Source organism: Malania oleifera, chromosome 11 (genome assembly GCF_029873635.1).
Source record: "Malania oleifera isolate guangnan ecotype guangnan chromosome 11, ASM2987363v1, whole genome shotgun sequence".
Taxonomy (NCBI): Eukaryota; Viridiplantae; Streptophyta; class Magnoliopsida; order Santalales; family Ximeniaceae; genus Malania; species Malania oleifera.
This window is the reverse complement of record NC_080427.1, coordinates 84,112,827-84,136,630: the sequence shown is the minus strand read 5'-3', so window position 1 is coordinate 84,136,630 and position 23,804 is coordinate 84,112,827.

Below are 23,804 nucleotides of genomic sequence, written 5' to 3'. Positions count from 1 at the left end.
TTTTCAAAGTCAATAAAAACAAGTTTTGGAAATAAAATACACAAAACAGTAAGTAGCTTAGTGGTCAGGCGACTAATGATTATACATCAGGTTACTACTATTCTACTGCAGTGTTAATAAAGAAACGAAACAGGCTCAAATGACTGAACGATCGTGGTCAGGCGACTAAACTGCTATTGCCTGTTCTGATGCTCTAATTTGAATTGGCTCAGGTGACTAATCTACTAGCTCAGACGACTGAACCGTATGTTTTAAACTTTCCTAAAGTGCTGATTTCTTTTAGAATTAATTTGATTGAGTTTCCAAACTTAGAGCAAACTTGGGGAATGGTACCTATCTTTTCTACTCTATGTAAAGATTATGTTTTCAAAATTTATAGTAACCAAAACTCACATATACAATTCAAATTCATGTTATACTCTTTAAAAATATGTTGTGAGCTTTTGCTGAAATCCCTAGCTTATATTCTTTTTTGTTCTTCTTAAATCTTCACATGACAATCAGAATATGTTAGATTTATCATGAGTTTCAATTTGATACTGATTATCAAAAGTATATTATGCTTTATTTTGTAGAAATTCTGCTCTAACTGAGAGTGATTCTTTTGTATGAATTTCTGTATTGCTGTTGTGCAAACTTTGATGGTTCAGGATTGTTGAATCATTGCATAACAAGAGGGTGTTCTCAACAGAGAGGGGTCTCTAACTACCAATGGAGAGAGGTTTACTTCACCTGTTCAACGAAGTGGTAAAAGAAATCCTCACAGCAAGTTGCTTAAGGCAAGGACGTAGGCTGTTGGCTGAACCTTGTAAAAACTATTGTTTTCCGCTATTCTTCCCTATCTCTTTAATTTTTGCACCTTATAATCTACAGGTATGATTTTAAAATCATTGGGAAATTTTATGAATACTGAGATTTGATTGTAGTTTAATCAAGTTATTATATTGAATGTTAGTTTATGTTGCTAGATAAAAAATCAAATAAGTTTGATATCTGAATTTAGTTGTGTTTTCGCTGAGGTCAAGTTGTTGTGATTGATTATTTATTTGAAGCATAATCAGCAAGATAATATAAGTTATGTTACTGATTTTGTGCCTTTAGAAAATCATTGATTATTGCTGAAATGCAGAATAAAATACTGAATTAACTGAAGTTTAAATTTGATTTGTAATTTCAACATTCATACATATATTTAGGATTGTTGATAGGTATAGTACGTTTGCTGATTAGATTATTTTGATTGATATTAGAGTGTGGTTGTGGTTGGTTTAAATTAAAACAGTTAAAATAAACTAAAATTATGCTAAGTAATTTTTAAACACACAATTCAGCCCCTCTTGGGAATACATCTTTAGTTTCAATTGGTATTAGAGCCCTAGGTTGTCGTAAATCCTTACAAGTAGCTACACAAAGATCTTTATGGCAAACTTAGGTGTATCCCCTTTCGATGAATGTCAATCTTCATCTAGACCTCCTATTTTCTATAGTGTAAACTACACCTTCTAGAGACAATGCATGAGGATATTCTTGCAAACTAGGGATTGGAAAGTTTGGAAAGTAATAACTCAAGGTGACTATATTCCTACTTAGAATGTAGATAAAAAGAAAATTCCTAAAGAAGAAATTGATTTGAATGACATTGGTATGAAACCGTTGCAAATCAACTCTAGTGTAATGAATGCATTATACTGTGCATTAGATGCAAATGAATTTAATAGGATAATGGGATGCAAATCTGCAGAAGAAATTTGGGGTAAACTTGAAGTAACCTATGAAGGAACTGTTGATGTGAGGGATAGTAGAATCGACATGCTCACTAGCGAGTATGAAGTCTTTAGGATGAATCTAGAGGAGTCTATTACCAGTATGTATACTAGGTTTACCCATATAGTTAAATTTCTTAATGCACTAGGAAAGAACTACACTACGTACGAGATGATTAGGAAAATCCTTAGAGGACTTCCTCCCTTTTGGGAGCCTAAGGCTACTTCTATAACTGAAAGTGAAAACTTGAACAATACTTCCCTAGATGAACTCATAGGGTCGCTTCTCATGTATGAGATGTCAATAATTAAAAGAACTATTGAAGTTAGTAAACAAAATAAATCAATAGCTCTTAAAGCTTCAAAGGAAAGTTCAAGTGAGGAAAAGGATAATGAGTTGGACGATGATGATTTAGCCTTATTCACTAGACGACTAGTAAAATTCTTCAAAAAAGAATAAAAAGAATTGCTAGAAAATTCAAAGGAACTAAAATAGAAAAAGGTGAATCAAGCAAGAAAGAAATAAATACTAAACCCCCAACTTGCTACAACTATAAAAAGGTAGGACATATAAAGCCTAAATTTCCACAGCTTAAGAACGATGCTAAGAAAAAGAAAAAAGAAAGCAACGAAAGCAATGACTTCGGATAACTCCAGCTTAAGTAGCTCAAAAAGCGATTTAAGTGATCAAGAAATCGCCAACATGTGCTTCATGGCGAGAGATGATGAGGTAAACTCTTATTCAAACTCACCTGTAGAATCTAGTGATGAATCTTGTAATGAATCATGTAAGAGCATGCCTTTGTACAATGAAATTCAAGCTGAATTATTCTCACTACATAAGAGGTTCATAAAAGTATCCAAGAGAAACATTACACTAAAAGGAAAAAATGAAATGTTAATGAACCAGCTAGAGTCTTCTACATTGGTAGCCAAAGAAAAGGACTTGGTTATTGATGAACTTGAAAGTAAAATTGAGGATCAAACTAGAATTATTTACAATTTTACTAAAGGAAAGGAGAACTTTGATAAACTAGTTGGATCACAAAGAATATCTTTGGATAAGGAAGATATAGGATTCAATGAAGTTGAAAGCAAGAAAAAGAAGAACCTCTACATGGGGCACTTTGTAAAAGCTTCAAAAGATTATGCAAGAACATCTTCATCTAATGCATATGAACACACCACGTGTTTCCTATGTAAGGAGAAGGGACATATAAAGTTTGAATGTTCATTCAAGAGAAAAAATGTTAAAACTAAAAGGGTATGGAGAGTCAAAATGAAACTAAAACTAACTTAAAAGAACCTAAGAAAATTTGGGTACCCAAAGTAACATCTTAAATCCTTTTTTGTAGGTATGTTTTAGGTCCACCCCATCAAAAGACAAATGGTACTTGAATAGCGAGTGCTCAATGCATATGATCGAAGACAAGTCCAAGTTCATCTCGTTGACACTGAAGGATGGTGGACATGTCACTTTCGAAGATGATGCTTGATGAATCCATAAAATGCACTATTTTAGGCCCCCATTTACTTTTGTTTTGTCTTCTTTTATCTTATAAATACCCTTTGTTATCATAGTTCGAAGTAATGCAATGTTTATTTATGTTTTAGGAAAAATAAGATAAACTGAGGAGTTAAGCACTACAAGAAGCCAATGGAGCAATTGAAGTGCACAAAGCTCAAATCAGATGCTTAACCAAACCTAAAGAGCCTCAACTCATCAAAGGAGAAAAGACCCTGTTCAACCATGTGGTGCAACCAGCAACATATAGGGGCAACTAAATCACAAGTTGTAGACACCAAGGCTCAGTCTAAAAGAAAAATGCTCCAAGGTTTGACCAACTACTCGACGAAGTGACCCTCTTGGGTGACTAGATCGAGATACTGAAGCCTACTGAGCCAGAGATATTGAAAGTATTGACCAAGCATTCAACCAAGAGACCATAAAGGGTGACTAGGTCGAGATCTTGAAGTTGAAATGAAGTTAAGATCCTGCAAGTCTCGACTAGTAGCTCGACCAACAAGACCCATTGGCGCGACCAAGTCAAAGATGTTGAAGTTCAAATTCTTGATTTCCTGTGAGCCTCAACCAGGGCGCGACCATGGGAGAACAAGGGTGCAACCTGGTCTACAACAACGATCTTCTACGCTAGATTTTATGTTAAACTTTCCTATTTTGAATTCAAACCTTGTAAACCCTATTGGGTATAAAACTAAGTTTTGTCTATGTGCTTAGGGTTCCTCTTTGGCCTTTTTTAGGTCAATGACAGACCTAGAAAGCCATTAAGATCCAATTAGATTAGGATTTATTGCTTTTATTTCAATTCCTATACTGGTTTATTCTAGGATTCGTGAAGGCTCGTGACAACCTTCAAGCAGTGTTGCCGTGTAGATTAGGGTTTTCTATTGTAATCTTGATTGTTAGTGACAGACTTTTGAGTTTGCAATTAAAGCCATCTTTACATGCTTTTCATTTACGTGCTTTCCTTTACTACTTTCATTTACTGCTTTCCTTTATATGCTTTCATTTCAATACCATGCAAGTTTACATATTAGAAAGTGATGATGCCCTAGGGGATAAGATAGCCTAGTTAAGGATTCAGTCACTTATACGGATTAGGCTACGTTTCATATATGAGGTGAATTCGTGATCATTGAGATAGAGTATACCCTAGTTCCCGATCGTGCTATGAATGATTGGTGCACCTTTGCTACTCTATGCCCTCGAATGGCTCACTTAGCCATTAGCGTAAAACCCCAATAGGGGGGAGGTGGAATTGGGTATTTAAAACTTTGTTGCCTAGGTCTACTAATTTTATCAACAATGTAATTTAGCCTAGGGTCAGTCGATGTAATCCTCAGACAAACATACATATGCAATAAATGAAAAATGCCTAAAACTAAAGAGCACGCACGATATGTTATCGGGGTTCGTCCAACTATGCCTACGTCCCCGCCTTGGCCACACCAGCACAAGGACTACCACTATAATGCTCACTTAAACAGGTCGAGTGGCACCTAATACAACCAGGTCAATTCAATGGGCTGAACTCAACCTACATGCCTTAATAGGATGACGCACCTAGATTTTCTAACCGGGTTTAAGCCAATCCGGGACTATTCCACAGAGCTAGTCTCCCTCTTCAGGCCCGAGCCTGGAAGACAACCAATGTGTATAAACATGTTTGTACATGAAAATGCGCTTCAACACATGCAGATGTGTGCACCAATATAGCTCAGTCAATAATGCAAGCACGAATGATATGTAAATATGCTCAGTGCTCTAATGTGTGTTAAACACTCAATCAAGTATATATTTTCAGTCCAGATCTAGAGTGTATATCTAAGCAAGATTTGAAACACACTATTTGAATATCACAAAATTAGATAAGGGTTTCAAATATGATAAGCAAGATAAATCAAACAAACTCAATAGGATATTTCAATGTATAAAGCACAATGGAGTTGTTTGAAAGACTAGCTTTTTATAAAAGGATTTTTGCACACAAAATCTAGGTTTAGGTAACCTGCAACAATAATGCAAGAACCAAAACCCTCAAAGTCTTTCCACACTAGATTTATTAAATGAAATCAGTGGAAGAACTTTAGGCTATACTCTCAAGTAAAATCAATCAATCAATCAGTCAATATGCCAAAAGAGAGTATTAGCTAGAGAAGTTTAAGCACAATAGCCTTAAAGAAATACTCACAATACTTAGAGAAAGAGAATGAGGAGTATGTGAGTGTTTGCAAGAAATATTTGGCTAATATAGGGTTTTTAGGGTTTTGAGAGTTGAGAGAATTTTTTCCTTAATCAAGTTTGCTAATCCTTGCTAATTAAGACAAATGAAGCTGAGTTCGGTTAACCAAACTAGGCAGTTCGGTCGCCCAAGCCTCTATCGACCGTAAACAAACGGTCGCCCGAGTAGCTGAAAAGTGCTCTAAAGAGCATTCGGGTGTCTGAGGAAGATACGCTCAAAAGAGGTTCGGTCGCTTGAAGTTAAGTCAACATGTTGACTTGTTTGGTCGCCCGAGCCGCTTTACACGGCATAGCTTTGGTCGCCCGAACCCTCTCAACCTTTTAAATTTTCAGTCCAATTTCATTCAATTATAATTCCCATGTTATGAAGATGATAATGGGGACTTTTTGTGCATTTGTTTAGAGACCTACGGACTTTCTATTTTACTGGAAAAAATCCGGTGTCAGTTGACCGAAGGTCAACTGAAGGGTGATTCGTAAGGTTTGTGTAGGTACCTAAAGTCCAATTATGGTCATTTTGAGCATACCTACCTACCATGCATGATGCAAATTATTACAAGCCATACACGCACACAGTTCATAATAAATTACATCGCAAAACGAAGAAATAATCAAATGAATACAAAAATACAACACATAAATTTTCATTCTTCGGCATGAACACCGCACGCCATCATGATATGTCTTTCAATCCTAAAACGTGCACAAGGTGAACCTGTATACAATTCTCAGTACAACCATTAGTACCAAGAGTATTTTTCATAATCAAAATTGGGTTTGACCAATGAGGTCAATAGCTGACCATGCATAACTTGCGCAAAATGATAGTCTAGGCTTGATTCATGATCTTAGATCTTCTTTGTAGAAGTAGTGATGATATAGAATTTACACGCTTTTAGTAGTTGTTAGAAAACCCACCAAAATCTCATCTTTTTCTTTTTACACAAAGTTACAGTAAACTAGACTGGAAGTGGTAAATAATTGCACTTTAGTCCTTGTGGATTAACACTCGACTTTCTCACTATTATACTTAATTTGGGAGTAGTTAGGTTTTTAAATTTTATCTTTGATAGTTAAGCACCCAAGCCTTGGCGAGCCTATTGAATTTTAGCACTGTTGTTGGGGACTTAGTTACGGTTTTAATCCAATTTCTAGTTTAGTGTATTATTGCTTTGTTTTTTTTTTCTTTTATTTTTCTTTTTGTTTGATACTCTGAAGTCTTGATTGTGTGTTGCATGTGTATATACTGGGTTTGCATTCTTTGGATCCCGAGTTAGTGCTTAGAGATCCCAAGATTGAGAGATCCCATAGATCCTCCAGGAAATCTACCTTTAGTTCCGAGTTTGCTAAGTCGTCTGAACCTAAAATCATGGCTGAATGTCCATTGGTTCCTGCCATTCAAATCCCAGAATCCCAAGCTCCCGACCAACTTGTGGTGGGAGAGCAACCACTTCAGTCCCTTAGAGACTACTTCATGCCTAACACATACACTTCGCCATATTGTATCCAATTTTAGGATGTCAAGGCAGCTCAACATGAGATCAAGACTTTCATCATCTTGATGTTTCCTAAAAATAGGATATTGTTCAAAAAAGGGGGAGGAATTGGGTTAAAAAAATTTATGTTCTTTTTAAAACATTAGTATTACAATAATAAACACAACCCAAACACAATCACAAAGTACTTGTAAAATAATCAATCCTAATTAACCACAATCAATACAAAATAACCAAGCACTTGATTCTTGTGATAATAGCCCTGCAGTAATATGCAATGCTTGTTGGATTTGTGTAAGCCCTGTGTTGAAATTCACAATCACACTTTCCAAGGTTCAATTTTTAAATAAGCCTTCAATTTAATAGGTTTAAGATGATCAACCAACGTATTCCCTTTCGATTTCTGCAATCAATGCTGATCAAATCAAAATAAATTATCTTTCAGTCTATTTAATACCTAAACACTTAGAATTCAGAAATTGTAAAGCATCCACGCAGTTTGTAAAGTATGCTGAAAAATAAAGAGTAGGGAAGAGAGAGAGGAACACAAGGTTTTACGAGGTTCGACTTATACCTGGCCTACGTCCTCGCCTTTGGCAAACAATCAAAGGATTCACCAAGTCAATTCCTTTGCCAGGTGGAACAACACCATTTACAACACTCCTTCGATTAGGCTAAAGCCCACCTCTCCAAACGATATCCCCTCGCTCGGCGTAACAACCCAACAACCTTGAATCATCTAGAAACAAGAAACAAGTAGAGAGAAATTTGTTTACAAGAGAGACTCTCAAAACAAAGCTGGTTAGTACAATATTTAGCACAAATGTACTTCAACGTAATTCAATATAAAGAGATTGAAGCTCAATTGAATTTAGATTACTGAATTTATCTTCCATGTATTTAAAGATTCTGACTTTGAAGACTCAATTTCGGAGTTAGGATCAGCAGCAATTCAGTAGTGAAAGTAAGATGAGCACAAGAGAGATTTAGAGCTTTAAGAGTTTTTGATTGCTGGAAAATTTCTTTGTATTTAAAATCATTATAGTTGGGGCTATTCATATAAGTTTAAAAGATAATTCCTTGACCCCCAATTTTTCTTGGAGTAAACATCAAGTTTCCAAAAAGAGTAGTGCCCAAGAAAACCATTTAAAAAATTTTCACGTCGAGTTTTTTTTTTTTAAATCCTGTTCAACACACAGAAGGCTGGCAGTCACCTACCGAGGCACAAGCAGGAGCCTGACTTGACCACCTAGGTGCCTGACTGGTTATAGGCAGTCACCTGGGACTCTACTACCTCCCAGTTTTTAATTCTTTTAATTTGGCTATCTACTGCATGTAATGGCAGTCGCCTGGCTCTCAGAAAATTGCTTTTTACTTTGAAAACTTTTTTCCTCAGTTGAGACCTTTATCATTTTGATTTAGAAAACATATTTTAAGGTCTTTAAAAAATTTGTTTCTTAGTTTCTTTTTATTTGTACGAGCTTCAATTCAATTTATATTGAGGTTTACATGAAGTACTTACATAGAGACATCCTTAAAACTCTAGACTTTTGAACTTAATGTAAATCCTTGCTTTGAAATCTTTCCTTGATCATATATCATCTTTGAGCTTTCAATCAACTTTCATTCTTTAAGCTTTTATAAAGTATGTCCATCATGAGCTTTATTAACCCTTGAGTTTGGCTTTGAAATACTTAAGCTTTACCTGTTTCCTGAAACAGTTCAACTTGAAAATCATATCGAACTTATCTTGATTTGTTATCATAAAAATTAGAATTGTAAGCCTTGTTGGGCCAACATTTCCAAACTTTTATGGGAATTCTAATGAAAATCCTTACAAGCATCTAGATGAAGTTCTTAAAATTTGTTCCACCATTTGACTATATAGTTTTGGTGATGATGCCCTTAGATTGAGGCTTTTTTTCGTTCTCTATGGAGGACAAGGCCAAATATTGGCTAACTTTCTTGGAGCTGAACTTGGTGACCAACTGCGCAACCATACAACATGAGTTCTTCAAAAAGTACTTCCTAATTAGGAAGCCTAATCAGCCAAGGAGGGCAATCACTAGTTTCTCACAATTGGATGGGGAGTTATTTTTCAAGACATAGGAGTGCTTTAGGGACCTTTTGCGAAAATGCCCACATCACCAAGTCCCAAGTTGAAATTGGTTCAGACCTTCTATTAGGATTAGCTGAGCAAGACCATTCTATGGTAGATGCATCTTGTGGAGGTACTTTCCTCAACAAGCATAAGAATGAAGCTTGGGCTCTCTTTGAGAACCTAGCCAAAAATTCTCAGTAGCATGTTGTTGCTGCTCTTAAATCGTCCCAACCTTCATCTTCCAACTCTAAAGGGGTTTATGAGTTAGTCACCAGCCATGACCTTGCACCAATATTGCACACCATTGTGAAATAGTTAGATTGGTTCTTGTCCTTAGGATCAGTAACCACAGCATGTGGTGTGTGTAGAGGTGTGTGCCATTTGTTATGATCCTTCATGCACTTGCTACAATTGCCCCCATGCGCTTCCCTCGCCTAATTTTGTGCAAGAGGAAGTTCAGGCCACCCATAATTGGTATGATAGGCTAGCCAATGTGCCCTATTCGAACACATACAATCCCGAGTGGAATAAGAATCCTAACTTCTCTTGGAGGCCACAAGCTTTGGGTTTTCAAGCACAAAGATCTCAAATTTGAACCACTGCTCCACCTCCTCATCCATATCAAAATTCTTAAAATCTTCCCGTGTCTGCCCCTAGACCATCATCATTTTGGCAACCATCTCCGCCTCAGCCCCAATATGATAAATCTTTTTAGGAGATAGTATTGAAAGTACTTAAGGGCATTGAGGCTGATAACCAAGTGGATCAACAATTACTCCACTCCTACTCTCAGTTGAATGCCAAGTTAGAAGCCTCCATAGGCCAACTAGCTACCTCATTGAGTCGAAGAAGTGAGAGTAAGTTGCCAAAGCAGCCTCTAGTGAACCCTAAGTGTCAATACAGGGTAGAATATGAGCCAGAAACTAGGCCTTCCTCATATCATGAGCAAGCCTAGGCGGTAACTACTCTTTGGAGTGGAAGGGTGATGAACAATACGGAACAGGAGAAGTTGAGCAAGGGTAAGGGTAAGGAGAAGATGGGGGTAGAGCCCAATGTTGAATCTTGCATCCCATCCTCCTCTAATTCGGTGAGTAATCCTACGATGTCCACCCCGTTTGCTAAAGGAGCAAGCCCACACTATGCCTTGGATAGAGCATTTTATGTCCCTCCGGTGCCATGCCCTGTAGCCCTTTAGGCACGTTCTAAGCCTAAGAAGGAAGAAATTAAAGAGTCCACGATGGACGCCTTAAGGAAATCAAAGACCAGTCTTCTCTCTTAGATGCCATCAAGCAAGTGCCTACTTATGCTATGTTTCTCAAGGATTTATGCACCCAAAAGCAGAAATCTAAGGTGCACTTAAACAAAAGAGTCAGATCGACCAAGAATGTGAGCTCGATTCTTCTAGGTTCTATTCCCCCCAAACTTTAGGACCTCACTGCTGCCACCATCTAATGTATAATTGGAGATTGCACCATTCATAGGGTCCTTTTAGATTTGGGAGCAAGTATGAATATACTTCCATGCTTAGTCTACAAGAAATTTGTCTTAGGAGAACTAACGCCCACCCTGGTCAACCTGCATTTCGCTAACAGATTTGTAAAAAGGCCCCAGTGTGTGATAAAGGATGTCCTAGTAAAGGTTGATAGATTCTTTTACCTTATTGAATTCATTATCTTGGACATGGAACCTTCCAAATCAACTAAGGATCCAATCCCTATTCTATTAGGATGACTATTCTTAGCTACGGCTAATGCCTGCATTCAATGTAGGACTAGGGTTATGGACGTGTTATTTGGCAGCATGCAGCTCCAACTAAATGTATTTTGTGCTTACCATCATCCACTTGATGACGTCCAAGCTATGGATGTTGACATAATAGATGAATGTGTTAAGGAAGTGGCTCCCTCAATTCTATAGAAGGACCCTTTAGAGGATATACTTCAGCGCGAGAGCCCCTTTATATCTAGCTTGGAGGATCCGTACGAGCAGATTCTTGCCATTCATTGTTTAGCCTCCAATTTAAGGGGAGAACTGTATGTAAGTGAGACTTGGTCTAACAAGGGAATGGTTGAAGAAACCCTTATTTTCAAACTAGGGTGAGTTCAAAATATGATTTCATTGTGTCTGGCTTAAGGTGGCAAGCTTAGCACTTTCAGGAGGCAACCCAAGTATTTTTATTTTTATTTTGAGTCCCTAGGATTTACATTGTAGTGTATATAGGGTTTAGAGTCTTTAGAGTAGGTCGTAGGTTAGTTGGGGGTGCAACTAGGGCACGACAAGCACGCACAGCACGCACATGTGCAACCTAGTCTAGCCCTAAAAGTCTTTTGAGCTTCAAAAATACTGAGAGGTTCGACCGTGGATGCAACCAACACTGAGTTGGACGCGACTTGGTTGGGAGTCAATGTTTTGGTTTAAGTGAGGGATGTGACCAGGCACGACTTGGTTAAGAATGTCGAAAGTCATTTAAAACCCTTTTCCCTTTGTGATCCTCTAACTCCTAATCTTCTCACTTCTTGGTCAATCCTTATCGCCCCTCTCTTTGGCCTAGTTGCCCGAGCTGCCCTCACCCTCTCTGAGCCTCCGGTGACCCTTAAACCACCTACCCTAGCACCGGTGATCCCTTCTCCATGAGATTTTCCATATGGTGACCTAGGGTTTTGGTTTAGTCATATTCCTTTGTGGTTGTAGCTTTTTCTTTTAACTTCCAGCACCATTTCCCTTCCTCTATTCCTTCTTCCATCCATAGTGAAGCCCCTCACCTTATTAGTAATGCCTCATCAGTTAGGGTCTCGGGTTGCTTCCAAGCAACCCCAATCCTCTCATTCTAGCACTAAATAGAAGAGTGCTTTAGTTCAGTTAAGAAGCGAGCAGTCATTAGGGTCAAAGCATACGCCACCCACACTGACATCACTGAGGGGCTGGGCAGCCCAGGAAAAATCACAGAAGAAGAGAAGAGGGAAGTTTCATCAGAGGATAACCCTGGATGATTATGATTTCAGGCCAATGTACACATTCCAACTAGATGAGACATGAGTCCATGATCAGAAGAAGTGTTGCATTAAAATCCTAAAAATAAAGAAATTCGACCATTATATGACCCCGCCTACTGCCTCCTATCATCCCAAACTGATTCAGGAATTCTATCGACACATGCGCCATGATCCTCAAACGGGTGTGTGGTCCACATCTATACAAGGCATTGGGTTTGATCTGATGCCAGCCTTGATCGATAGAGTGTGGTCCCAACCTAAAGACGACACCATACTATGGGAAGCATTGGACTCCTCGGACGTCCACCATATTATCAGACAAACGTTCCACGGATAGTATTATGATGGAGGTAATATTGTGCGAGGCACATGCACAGCTCGAAGTAGGGTACTGGACTACTTGCTCCTCTAGGATTTGATCCTCCAGTGCAACTTTTGCACATCCAACCACCATTGAAAGGGGTGTGGCATCCATCTACAGGCTTTATACGCCATGCACAAAAATATGAGGGTGGATATTCCTAAGATGATCATGGATGAGATGATCATGTTCTATGTAAAGAATGTGAAGCACCCGAAGCTGAGGAAGCCGATGTAGAAGCCTGGGCATGGTTTAGCTACTACGGAGCTAAGGAGGCCCTTCATTCCATATGCCTAACTTATTATGACCATTCTAATGAGTTTTAAGATTAACTTGGGCAACCTAGATGTAGAGACCCAAAGAATTATAGTATATTAAATAATGAAAAGAAGGAGAGGAAAAGGAAATTTTAAAGGGGGTCTCAGCAAGTCCTCGTCAAAGAACGCGATCGTCGACGGAGATAGATATTTAAGGGTCAAAAATTCATCAACGAAGGCTATGAGTTCATCAACAAACTCCCTTCTTGGCCTCGTCGACAAAATGACGCATCTCGTTGATGAAGTTAGTGGTATAAATAGCTCAAACTCGGGTTTTCAGCAAGAAAACCTGTATGCAAACCCTCCTCTTTCTCTCTCTTCATCCTCGACCCCTTCTCTCTAAGTTTTTGGGCCGATTTTCTACAGATTCAATGATCCGAAGCCGCCACGCTACTCCTGGGAAGTTTCTCTTCATTTTTGCAGGAGTAGATCGTTGATTAGGCCTACTTGGGAACCATTCCAAAATTTGGGTAAGTTAGTTAATTTTAGTTTTATTAGGTTTTCGGTGTTTCTGGACTGCGACTAATATGTTAGGTAAGGTAATACAAAGATTTTGTTGGGAAAATATCAATTTTAGGGTGTTGAGTTAGGGACCACACGAGTGTGATTTTGGAGTAATTCGTAGGCTTTTTCATAAGTTAGGTAAGCGGATAGACTAAGTTAGTTTTCTTATAAAAATATATTTATTATTTTACAGCATTTAATTTCAGGTAAATATGTATATTGAAGTATTATGTTCGAAATAATGATGTTGATCATAAATATGGTTTCACGTATAATACAAAAAATATGATTTTAGAATAGATTTTATGTACTGGATATTACCCCTTTTGTGTGGCATGAGTAGCATTTATCATGGAAACTAGGATGATGAAATAGTATGTTTTCAGAATAAGCATGTTATTACTATTTTCAGGAAAATGTCAAAAACAATACAGGGATGTTCAAACTATGAATTTTATATGATAAACCGACATAAGGGCCGTAGAATTTATGAGATATGCTGGCATAAGGTCCGTAGACTTTATATGTTATGCTGGCGTAAGGGCCGTGAAGTTTATATGATATGTTATGTAAGGTTTTATGAAAATATTAACATAACAAATATTATTATGAAATAGAGATGTATCATTATTTGGAAATATACTACATGTTATCATAACCTGGTTGGCTTAGTTTAGGCTTTCACAAAGAACGGAACCGTAGCTATATGATCACAGTCATTTATATGTTTGTGCTACCACTTGTCGTAAGGAGCAGTGGGAGATCAGTAGTCGATGCCATTTCATGGTAGTGCAGGCATCCCTCTGGTGTTTGGACTAGGAGGGGCTGACCCATCATACTTATAGACTTATGTTGATCTAGTGTGGTCGGCCAGCCATTGCTAGGCCCCACCTTCGCGCCACATAACCTAGTCATATGGGGGTAAGATATTAACCATTGTTTGATAAGATTCTTTAGGTGCCACTTGAAATCTAAAACACATACAGATACTGAACGTAATGTTAGGTCTATTAGCCGTCCAATAAAGCAAGCTACCTATCATGCCTCGGTAGTATTTGACATCTACCAATTTGCCATGCTCATCTTTGTCTAGACTAATAGAGATGCTCATTGGAGTTCCCAATGGCTTGCCACCTTCTATATCAAATTTCTTAAGTAAATTCTTTGTGTACTTTGACTGATTGAGAAATGTTCCATTTTTGGCTTGTTTAATTTGAAGACCAAGGAAGTATGTCAATTCCCCCAAAATACTCATTTCAAACTCATATTACATGCATGTAGTGAATTCCTTGCATAATTCCTTGTTTGTAGCACCAAAGCTAATATCATCAATATAGATTCATATGATGAGCATATCGTTGTTCTTAGACTTTAAAAGCAAGGTACTATCCATTTTTCCTCTAGTGAAGCCATTTTCTAACAAGAAGCCACGCAGTCATTCTTACCAAGCTCTAGGATCTTGTTTCAATCCATATAGGGCTTTAGTTAGTATTAAAACATGATTTGAAAAATGAAAGTCTTCAAATCCAGGGCATTGTATTACGTATACTTCTTCATTAATATACCCATTTAAGAATGCACTTTTCACATCTATTTAATAGAGTTTGAAGTTCTTGTGAGATGCAAAGGCTAGTAGCATTCGAATTGTTTCCATTCTAGCTACGAAAGCAAAGGACTCATCATAATCTATTCATTCTTCTTGATTGTAACCTTGAGCTACCAATCTAGTTTTGTTATGGACTACAATGTCATTTTCATCCTTCTTATTCTTATAGACTCATTTAGTGCCAATTACCGAACAATTAGTGGGTCTAGGAACTATCTTCCAAACTTTGTTCCTTTCAAATTGATTTAGTTCCTCTTGCATGGCTGCTATCCATTAATCATCATTGATATCTTCATTTATGTTCTTGGGTTCCTCTCGAGATAGGAACACACAATGATTGCATAGATTCTTTAAAGAAGATCTAGTGGACACCCTTCGTGATGGTTCACCTATGATTTGATCCTTAGGGTGATTCTTCATGAATTTCCATTCCTTAGGCAATTCAGATTAATCTATAGGGTTATCATTTGAAGGTATGTTGGTTTCATCGCTCTCATCCTTTATTTCTTGAATTTCTATGTCTTCTAAACTTTTTCTAATTTCATATTCATCAATGTTAGTAGGTTTAAAAGAAAATGGATTAGCCTCATCAAATGCCACGTGAATGGATTCTAGAACTAAAAGGGTTCTTTTATTGTAAACTTTAAAGCCTTTGCTATTTACAACATATCCTAAGAAAATTACTTCATTTGATTTAGCATCAAATTTTTCTAGGTCCCGTTTATCATTTAAGAAAAAGCACTTACATCCAAATACATGGAAGTAAAAGATATTTGGTCTTTTTCCCTTCCAAAGTTCATATGGGATTTTATCTAGGCTGGTTCTAATGGTTACTCTTTTCATCATGTAGCAAGTGGTGTTTACTGCTTTAACCCAAAAGTATTTAGGTAGGTTATGCTCATTTAGCATAGTCCTAGCCATTTCCTGAAGTAACCTATTCTTTCTTTTAACCACTCCTTTATGTTGAGGTGTATGTGGTGCTGAGACGTTGTGAGAAATTTCATTTTCATCACAAAACTTCTCGACATCTTTATTTTTGAATTCTCTACCTTTATCACTTATAAAGTTTAGAACACCATATCATGTTTCATTTTGAAGCTTCTTACATAAGTTGGTTAGCATTTTACACACTTTGTCCTTAGAGGATAGGAATAGTACCCCAGGTAAACCTGGAATAGTCATCAACTATGACGAATGCTTATTGCTTTCCTCCTGTTGTAGTGGGGCCAAATAAGTCTAAGTGAATTAGTTCCAATGGCCTTCCAATGGAGATGTGTTTATTCTTCTTAAATCTATTCTTGGCCCTTTTCCCAAGTTGGCATGCATCACATACCTTGTCTTTTATAAACTTTGTGTCGGGTAAACCTTTGACTAAATTCTTTTTATTTAATTTTGACAACAAGTCCATACTAGCATGTCCTAGTCTCCTATTCCATAGCCAACTAGCTTCATTTAAGGTTTTGAAGCATTTAACTTCTTAAGACACCATGTTTTCAAAGTTTATGCAATATACATTTTCAACCTGATTTGCAATAAACAAGATTTCATGCTTTTCAGTGTGTTCAACTATGCATTTGTCTTTTTTAAATGTTACATCAAAACCTTTGTCATTTAGTTGGCTAATGCTAAGTATATTATGTCTTAACCCTTTTATGAATAAAACATTATCAATTTCCAAGGAGGGTTCCTTACTGACTTTGTCGATGCCAATAAATCTACCTTTAGCATGGGTAGGCTCGCTAAGGCTTGGGCCCTTAACTACCAAAATTAAATTCATAAGCCTAACTACTCCCAAGTTCAGTAGAATAGCGAGTAAGTCAGGTGTTGATCCATAGGGACTAAAGTGTAGTTATTTACGACTTCCAGCCTAGTTTACTATAACATTGTGTAAAAAGAAAAAAAAAAAAAAAGATTTTGGTGGTTTTTATAACAACTACTGAAAGCATGTAAATTCTATATTATCACTGCTCCTACAAAGCATATCTTAGATCATGAATCAGGCCTAGACTGTCATTTTGCGCAAGTTATGTCTAGTCAGCTATCCGTTTTAAGCTAATGACCAAGTGAACCATTCAAGGGCATAGAGTAGCAAAGGTGCATGAATCGTTCGAAGCATGAACGGGAACCAGGGTATACACTATCTCAACAATCACGAATTCACCCCATATATGAATCGTAGCCTAATCTGTATAGGTGATTGAATCCCTAACTAGGTTATCCTATCCACTAGGGGTATCATCACTCTCAAAGATGTAATCTTGCATGGTATTGAAATGAAAGAATGTAAAGACAAGCAGTAAATGAAAGCAATAAAGGAAAGCACGTAAATGAAAAGAATGTAAAGATGGCTTTAATTGCAAACTCAAGAGTCTATCACTAACAATCAAGATTACAATAGAAAACCCTAATCTACATGGCAACATGAGGAACTTGAAGGTTGTCATAGGCCTTCATGAATCCAAGCATAAACCAGTATAGGAATTGAAATAAAAGTAGTAAATCCTAATCTAATTGGCTCTCAATGGCTTTCTAGGTTTGTCACTAACCTAAAAGAGGCCAAAGTGGAACCCTAAGAACATGGACGAAACTTAGTTTTATACCCAATAAAGTTAACAAGGTTTGAAATTCAAAATAGGAAAGTTCAACATAAAATCTTGCATAGAAGATCTTCGTTGTTGACCAGGTTATGCCTGTATTCTCCCATGGTCACGCCTTGGTCAAGGCTCACGAGAAATTAGGAATTTGAACTTTAGCATCTGGGACTTTGTCGCACCAATGGGTTTTGCTGGTCAAGCTACTGGTTGAGACTTGTAGGATCTCAACTTCAGTTCAGTTTTAGGATCTCAACCTGGTCGCCCTTCATGGTCTCTTGGTCGAATGCTTGGTCAAGACTCTTAGTATCTCTGGCTCAGTAGGCTTCAATATCTTGACCTGGTCGCCCAAGAGGGTCACTTGGTCGAGCACTTGCTTGAACCTTGCAACATTCTTCTTTTATTCTGAACCTTGGAGTCTGCAGCTTGTGACCTTGTCACCCGTATGTGTTGTTGGTCGCACCACATGGCCGAACAAGGTCTTTTCTCCTTTGATGAGTTGAGGCTCTAGAGGTTTGGTTAAGCATCTAATTTATGCTTTGTGCACTTCAATTACTCCATTGGCTTCTTATATTAATTAACTCCTCGTTTTTAACTTGTCTTTCTTGAAACATAAATAAACCTTGCATAACTATGAATTATGATAACAAAGGGTATTTACAAGATAAAATAAGACAAAACAAAGGTAAATGGGGACCTAAAATAGTGCATTTTAGGGACTCATCACAACCCCCAACTTACATTTTTCTAGTCCTCGAGCAAAGCAAAAGCTAAGAAAACTAGAAAGTCCTATCTCTCTCCTCTTTCATGGGAAACACAGTTGCATTTACCATATGCAACAAGGCTTTAAACCCCTAGGTGACCCTATTGGACGAGTTATAGTCTCATCAGCGTTTCCAAGTTGGTACCCACAAACACCAATTTCAGTGAACATTCAAATAGGATCAACATGCAACACAGTCATGCCATTTCACATATAGGTATATAACCTAATTGTAGGTAGGCTTTTTCATACAGAACTCCATTATACAAACAACTTCGAAGCAAATCACTCATGCAAGTCTTAACATTGTAAAGCCATCAAGAAAAGCACAACTCATAGAGAATCGACTAGAAATTGAAATTTAGAGTTAATATCATCATATAAATTCAAGTATAAATAGGCAAAATCACAAGGCGTTTGTAAAGTGCATGATTCGTTACACTCGGGATACCCTTGGATACCTACGTAACAGTCGTAATGACTTAGCCTCACTAGAACACTCTAAAAAACACTCAAGAAGATAGGTTCACTCTCATATATGAGGAAGAATGTCATGATCAAACATCTTACATATTTTAAAGAACTAACACTAACAATGGAGTGAACTAATTTGATAAGAATGGGATCCAGCCTATTAATGAGGTGTTGGGTCCTTCACCCTAATGCCTTCTCACCTACTCGCCACATCCAACCAAGACCACCTTAGATTGAGTAATCCATAGACTAGGCGTGAATGCATCAAATACATTGGGCAATCGAATAAACTTCATACGTGCAGGATCATGTGTGTTGTGTCCCTAGCTTGACCTTTTCATATTTGGAGCAAGTATTCTATGTATTTTTTATTTTTTTCCCTCTTCTACTCATTCCTTTTACATTTTTATTTCATGGTCAGTTAGGACAATTTTCACAACTTTTTTTTCTTCATACCACCGATGGTAAATTAAGCTCGAAAAGGAGTTCCATGAACTATGTCTTTTTCTAGGGGTGGCTCAATTCTCATGTCTTGAGTAGGCTACAAGACCTAAATTTATATCTCCCCACTAGAAATCGCCTCTAGGCTAGCAAATGCAAAAATCGAGACAAGAATGTAAAGAAAATATAGAAAAGGAAAGTTGAGTTCCGTGAACTTAGAGTTTGACATCAAAAACTCAAGAAAAAATGAAAGGCTCAACAAGACCTCACAAGTTGTCATAAATGCCACGGTTATTCTCTCAATGCTCTCAAGGAACCCTATATGCTATGAATCACATGAAAGTGCATCCTAACCTTATGAAGTACCATGTGAATAAAAGAGCTTACACAACAATATTAAAATGAATTAAACATTAGATATTGGCTATATTATATGAAACTATACATAAACAACTCACTACATTGTCAGTGAGCATAACAAAGTCATATAAATGATAAGCTTATGCATCTAACGTATTGGTGATATAGAAGTATGTAAAGGGCATAGTTATCATAGCATGAAACAGATAATGTCACTAAAAAATTTAAAAATTATGCCATTTTTGTGCTTAAATATGTGTCGTGTGGTGTTGTCCTAACCCTCTGCCCCAAACTTCAAACTTTAGTGTCCCAATTGAATTATGGAAAGAAAAAATCGGTAAAGAAAGGGAAGGAAAACGCTGCATGGTGCTAGGAAATCAAGTAGTGTACCTGTGTATAGAACAACCACATAAAATCCAGAAATAGAAAGAGCATGCATTGATCCACTAAAGCACAAAAGATATTTAGATACCAACAACACCATGTGTTATCATTAAGGTCAAAGGCAGTACAATATATATATGGAAAAAGCAAGACACAAGTACAACCCTTAAAAGCATGGTGGAATGCACGAAACGAAAATACAAATAAAAGAAAAGAAACAAAATAGAAAGAAAGAAAACAATATACATAGGAAATTAGAATAGCTTCCCAAGAGGGGGGGGTGAATTGGAATCTCTAAAATTATTTCAATTTTTATTCTTTATTTAATATTAACAACTACAACAAGTAAATATAAAGACAATTCAATCACAACCAATCAAAATAAAACATTCGATCTTTGTCTCAATAGCCTTGTAATGAATTGTAAAGCACGCTGAATTTATGTAAGCCCTGTGTTTGTTCCAAACTCACAAGTCTTATTTATGTTCAGCTTTTAAACAAACTTTCAGATTAATAAGTTTAGGTTGATCAACCAACATAGTCCCTTTCGGTTTCCGTAATCAATGCCGATCAAACCAAAAACAAATTATCCTCCGGTCTATTTAACAACTAAACACTCAGAATTAATCAATTAAAAGCATACTTATAAGTCTTTGCTGACAAAGTAAAGAGTAAGAAAGAAGAGAGACACAAGATTTTACGAGGTTCAACTTATACCCAGCCTACGTCCTCGCCTTTGGTAAACCACCAAAGAATTCACTGGTTTAGTTCCGTTGACGGGTGGAACAATACCGATTACAAACACTCATTCCATTAGGCTAGAGCCCACCTCTCTAAAAGATATACCCTCGTTTAGTCCAACGATTCTACAGGCCAGAATCATCTATGAATAAGAATCAAGATACAGAGATTTTGTGTACAATCAAACACTCTCACAGCAGAGTAGGTTAGTATAACATTCAGCACAATAATACTTCAAAGTAATTCAAATATAAAAGAATTTGAAGCTCAATACTTCGTATGAATCACCAATTATCTTTCAAAATATGAAAGATTCTGACTTTGAAAGCTTTGCTTTGGAGTTTGAATTAGTAGCAATTTAGTAGTTGAACACAAGAAAGTTTGAGAGCCTTTGAGAATTTTGATTGCTTGAAAATTGCTTGGATGTCACAAACCTTTAAAGATTGGGGCTATTTTTAGATGTTTAGAAGCAATTCCTTACCCCCAAAGTTTCCTTTAAATAGTTTCCAAGTTTTTTTAAACAATAGTGTCCAGAAACTTTGTTTAAAAAATCTTCTCGTTGAGAGTTTTTAAGCCAACGTTCGATTGGCAGTCGCCTGTCATAGAATAAATTCTCAACACAGAACACTGGCAGTCACCTGGCATGTTCACTCAGGTGCCTGGCATGTTCAGGCAATTGCCTGTCTTGCTACTATCTTTTTTAAAAAAAAAACCTTTACTTAATTTGGCAGTCGCTTGCCATATCATGACAGTCACCTGACCCTTCTTTATTCAAAAAGCTTTTCTTTTTCAAAACTCTTTCTTTTCATTGATTATAAAAATATTCTTTAAAGTATATAAAAAATATATTTTTGAATATTTTGAGAGCTTCAATTCAATTCATATTTGAAATTAACTTGAAGTACTTACATTTAGAACATCCTTAAAAAAAAATGATCCTTTGATCTTCAATCTTGTTCTTCCATCATCTTTAAGTATTTGATCTTTTCTTTGAGCTTTCACCAGTATATTTTTAATCCTTATGCTCTTTAAGATCTCTTTGTAATCCACAAGCTTTATTATGCTCTTCAAGATTCCTTTTTAATCCATAGGCTTCCTCATGCTTTTGAGCTTTGTCACTTCTCTTAAGCTTTGCCTTTTTCCTGAAAAACTTTCACTTGAACCACGTTAAATATTTCGTGATTTGTTATTATCAAAATAAGAATTGTAAGCCTTATTAGGCCAACAACATATACAGAGGGCACATCAAAAGATCTCAAGAACAAGCCCTAACCTAATCCTAGTCCTCCTCAGTTGACCCGCCAGAGTCATAATCGTAATCGCCACCCCTTATGTCGCCAAACGCATTGGAAGGAGTACCCTTATTAGAACGATGATGTATTCCAAAGTCTGGGTATGGGGTAGCCTCCTCCTCCTCTGAAACATTATCAGACACTGCTAGAAAATCATATGAAGAGGTACTAGGAGATGGCAGCTGAGTAGGAGCCTATGGGATCGACATTGGTGCTGCTGGCAGAGTGTCAGAAATAAATGGTTCAATGAAATCACTAGGAAGGGTGGAGTCCCACACCAAGTAGAACATGAGAGGGATGATAGTAGGGGCCTCACCTAAAGAGTTGCTCAGGTTAGTGGGGCATCCACCGACAGAATTAGAGTTGTCGTTATTGCATGGGCTAGCGGGGCAGGTGTAGAGAGGGATCAGTGGATGGCTTAGTAATAGTGGGCACCTCTATAGAATGCACAAGGTACTGAACCTCGCCCACAATGGTAGCTGATGGTATCTTTACAGTAGGGGGCTTAGCCTCTTCCTCCTTGAAAGAATCGACCTCGATCATCAAGAATGGGCTTTCCGGAGGAGTGGGAAATGGACGGGCAAGAGAATGCATAGCTGGAGAAGCTGTAGGAGATGGGGAAGCTGAAGGTATGGATGGCCCAGGGGCCATTGCAGGAGTTGCAAATCCTAGAAAGGTAAATGTCACCAACTTGCTAGGGAAGCAAACTCTAAGGGTCTCGACTAATTCGCTAAACCCCTAAGAGATAGTCGCCCTGGTCTCTGCCAACTCATAGTGCATTTTGGACCTCAATGACTTGAAAAGATGGTGCAAGCTGCCCAGGTCAACCCTTGCTGGAGGCACAATGGGAGACGCTGGTGGAGGAGGGGCCATTACTAGTGGAATGACCTTTGAGTATACAACTGCTGAAGTAAAGGGCTTAGCTGTCATCCTCCTCTTCTTCTTCAAAGCTCGTTAGGGTGGCAGCACTAGAGGTCATGTAGGTACTTCCTAGGGATCATGAAGGAAATTTGGCACTAGGCATTCATACCCTGGTGCACCCTCAAAGGGGGCCCACTAGTTAACTTTCAAACAGGTCATGGCTACCAATTGCATGCTCTGGCGCCACATCCTCTCAGTGGTAACCTCTCTGGTGGGTAAGTGCACATCTGGTGTAACGACCTGCCTATTTTACCATTATTTTTTTTTACATTTAATATAATAATACTAATAAAACATAATCACTCTGGACCCATGGGTACCATGGATATACCTGAAATACAACGCTAATACCTAAGCAGCAGGAAACGCAAATTACAACATACCATACAACCAACCACAATACCAGAGTCTTAGCAAAACTATTATATACATACAATCATCCACTAAAAATACATAAATTAGCCTATGGTCACTTCCCAAAAATAAATCCAACCCTGGGTCTACAACTAACCTTTCTAATAGGGTAGCTCGGTCGGACTCTACTATCGTGGAGCTCTATTTACTCCTCTACCTGGGTTTCTTGAAATGTTTATATAACTGGGGTGAGACACCTCTTAGTAAGGGAAATAAAGCAATATCAGTGTGTGGCAACATGAATATTTCTGTGTTATACGTAGAACAGTACATAAATCATATTTAATAAAGCTATCTGTAACATATCTAGGAAAAACATAATTTCTCACAACATGGTATATCATACTGATTTTCTATACATAAAAATCATCTCATATAATTGTACATGAAATACACCCTAGATGGATAGCTGGTTGGTGTCATGTCTTACTCCCACATGATTAGGTTGTACATGTCAAAGGCGGGACCTAGCAATGGTTGGCTGACCATGCTAGATCAACATAAGTCTATAAGTACGAT